Source organism: Eurypyga helias, unplaced genomic scaffold (genome assembly GCF_000690775.1).
Source record: "Eurypyga helias isolate BGI_N326 unplaced genomic scaffold, ASM69077v1 scaffold15884, whole genome shotgun sequence".
NCBI classification, from domain to species: Eukaryota; Metazoa; Chordata; class Aves; order Eurypygiformes; family Eurypygidae; genus Eurypyga; species Eurypyga helias.
This window is the reverse complement of record NW_010244518.1, coordinates 84815-88640: the sequence shown is the minus strand read 5'-3', so window position 1 is coordinate 88640 and position 3826 is coordinate 84815.

The window sequence follows — 3826 nt, the reverse complement described above, 5'->3', positions numbered from 1 at the left end:
AGGTTTTAAAAGCCCCTTCCCCTATAGTTTGAGGTCTCCTTGGCTGCCTGAATTACAATGGCTAAAACAGGATTACACTGACCTGATCCTATTAAACTCCCCAATCGATCTGTGCCGCCCTCCCTCCGGCTCCGCAAACTTACTCGCCCAACTTTCCCCGGGGCTCAGCCTGGGAAGGGGAGAAGGGAAAGGCTGCTTCCAAGCAGGCCTGAGGGAGGAAGGAAGGATGAGGGCTATTTTTTTTTTCTTTTTTGTAGCCACGTGGATTTTTAAACCTCAGCTTTAGCTCCCAGCACCTCAGCCCCAAGGAAAAACACGGCATTTTCTCGGTCTTGTAGATGCCCTGACTCCCGGCCGCGGCGGGAGATCAAGTCATAGAGATAAAACATACAGAAAAGGGTGTTTTAGCTATAAGCGAAACGATTCTCCCTCTCTTTGGTAAGGGCAGCCCTCAAGCTGCCTCCTGTGGGGCTCCTGGTCCTTCTACCAACATCCCGGTGCGGAGAAAACCCCCGGGAATAAACAGCCTCAGCCCCTCACCGAGATGCCGAGCGTACCAGACCAAAGGCTTCCCACGCTCCAGGTGCCCGTGAGTCCCTCTGCTACCCACGGGGGCTGGGACCCCTCCACGCGAGCATCTCCCCACCGATGCCCGCTACCCCTCTGCGCCCAGAGAACCACGTCGCCGATGCGGGCAGGGCTGACCCAGTCCTTCCTCCCTTTTCTTTATAAAGGGAGTGGAGGAAGAGGAGCGCAGGCACGGCTTAACGACGTTTTCCTCGTCGGCGGGTGAACGGCCCTCGAATCGGCGGCGTTATCCGCTGCCAGGGGATGCTCAGCGTCGCCTCGGTGCTAGGGCACGCCACCATCTGCGGAGGAACGGGCGCCTGGAATTAATCCCCTGCTGTCCCCTGGGAAAATAATTACATGGCAGGGGAATAAAAATGGCAGTAAAATATGGGGTGTTTACGCTGACCTGCCAGGATGACTGAATTAGTGGCAAGGGGCCTGAATTAGTGGCAAAGGGCCTATCGCCCACTCAGGGGGAGCAGTTTTAATGCTTAAATCCTATTAATTAACAGAGTGAAAGACAAACTGGGGACTCCCATTTATAATTTTCTTGGAGCGTGTTATCAACAGTGAGAGCTCACGGGGTGAATATGCGCTGCCAAGAGCCTGGAGCTCTTCACACCCCCGAGCTACTCTAAAGGGTACTGATACCCCCAACCTGCCCTCCCAGAAAGGGGTGTCAGCAGTGATTTACATGGGGTTTTGAAGGTAACGTGGCCTGATGCTATCTGGGGCAACAAAACCTGCATCTGCTCGAGTCTGAACAGAAACCTTTGCTGTATTCCTTCCACTTGCGGTCCTGTTCAAGATGTCTATTCTTGCTGCAGAAGCCTCTGAACTCAGAAGCCATGTGGGAAAATGCTGGTATGGCCCCCAAAACCCCTTTGAGAGACATCTGCCTCCCCTGCCAATATTCCCCGGACACCCAAAAGAAACCACGGGCACGGTTATTCGCGTTCGGTAAGTGCGTTTTTTGTTGGCAGCCCTGGCTCGAAGCGAGCCCGCCGGCTTCTCTGGGTAACGGCAGCATCTCCTTACCCAAAATCCTCTTGTGCCCATCCCTGGAGCTTCCTCAGGGCATGCCCCATCACCCCAAATCTGGCAGACGGGGGGTAATGCTCCCTGTGAAATACCCCCCCCCCCCCCAAGACCCCAGCATTAATATTACCAGGTGACTCTCTTGCCAAATATCGTGGCCCTGCACCAAAGGCTTCTAGGAGTTTTAAAGTAGCAATAATTGTTGTTTTTTATCTTATTTCTCCACTGTTTGAAAAAAAAAAAACAAACCACCTTTTTCGTAGTATTCTTCACCCAAAATATCAAGAGGATTTAGGGCTGAAACTCTCTCTTCCCCCTTGCAAACACCAGGACAGACCCCCATCACGCAGCAACATACCCCAAATAATTAAAACACCGTGCAGCCCCAGTGGCAAGGACCAACTCAAGTTGTTACCCAGTCCAACTGGTACCAGTCATGGCAGCTTTCTGCTCCCTAAACACCCCCAGCACTCATCTCCTTGCGTGGAGAGGAGGGACGATAGCAAAGACCTTCTGCAGACCATCGCTGCTCGCAGACACGCCGCCGAGCGCCGAACATTTACAAATAGCCTGTTCATTGCTAAGAAGCCGCTTGGGCTTTTATGAACGTCGTTATGGCTGCGGTCTAATCGTATCTATCAAAAACATTGCCTTTCTGAATTAGGGTAATGGTCATTTTTAAGACACACATCTGTGTTTTTTTTTTTTTAAAACGGATGCTCAGCTCCTAAGCCCACGACTGCTATTTCTCCCCCTCCCCAATTATTTTCATATTTCCCCATTTCCAAAGCGGCAATAAGTTCCCACGAAAGAAGGGTAATAGGAAGTCTCTCTCTAAGAGAAATTGTTAATTTGGGATTTATAAAAGACTTTCCTTAATGAATAATAGTTGAGATCGATCTGTCTTCCTGCCTCATTCTGCAAAGTAACATTTGTAAAGTAAGGTGATCCCAATTACTCCCTCTAATAACCCTCTCCAGCAAGAGATTTCAGAGCCGCAGCCATGAAACCCGCCTGCCTGCTTCTGTTCCCCCAGTGCCATGAGCATCGCCCACGTCAGGGCTATCTCGCCACATCCAGCTAGTCGTCCCCATCCTCCTTGACCGGTGTGGACCGGCTCCATCACCCAAAAACCCCGGGGTGGGATGCCCCGCAGCCCTCTGAGAAGGATGCTCCACCCGGATCCTCCTCGCTCTTGCCAGCCATCATCACTGGCTGCATTTGGGACATTCCACGCTGGGATTGTCACCCCCTCCATCCCCAGGGTCCAGGGGGGTTCTGCAGCCCCTCAGAACGCCCCAGGCTCTGTCACCCACCCACCTCGTGGCTTATCAGAGAGAGGAGATTGAGAAATTACTCTATTATTTTTCATAAGTGCCTTCACGGGGAGAAAATACTGGCACTAAAGGGCTCTTGAATCAACCGGAGGATGGCAGCGCGAGAATCGATGCCGGCAGCTCGAGCCAGACTCACTCAGATTAGGAGCGAGGCCTTTTTTTTTTTTTCTTAAAATATGGAGGACCATCCAAGATCAGAGCCAGCTAAGAAGGTGTGTGTGTGGATGTCTCCAGCCCTCAGGGTCTTCAGCTCAGGGCTGGATGCCTTGGGGGAAAAGATGCTTTAGCCAAGTGCGGGTTCTGGCCGTGGCAAATGTCTTCTCCAGCTCTTTTGCTGTGTCTCCCCTTTCATCCTGCCTCCCTTCCCTTTGGTCCCTCTCTACAGCAGGGAACAAAGGTGTGGAAATCCCATTCTCCTCCTTTTCTTGGTGCCATCCCCTATGCACGTCCCCATCCTGCATCCAGAGACCAGCAGGACTTCTGGAGGGGCAGGAACCGAGGGAAGGGACATTTCACCATGCTTTAATTAACAAGTCCTGCTTCCCCAGCTCCCCAGCATGCGGGAGAGAGGCAGGATCTGCCACAGCACCAGTGGTCCCCTTTCTCCTTGCCCCCACTCAAGAGACATCCCACAGCAGCCCGGAGATGCTCCAGCAAACCCAACGCCACCTTCCTGGTAATTCCAGGTGAAAAGAAAAATCAAGAAAAATTATCTTCTTTTTTTTTTTATAAAAGGCAAAATAAAATTCTCTTTTCTATCGCCTTTGCGCAGCTGGAGAGAACTAAGAAGCGCAAGTTATAAGAGACTTGCTCTGGGTCACCTTCAAAAGAGGTGACCCATGGACAACACCGCCTTTGGACACCGTGTCACTGCCACAAGG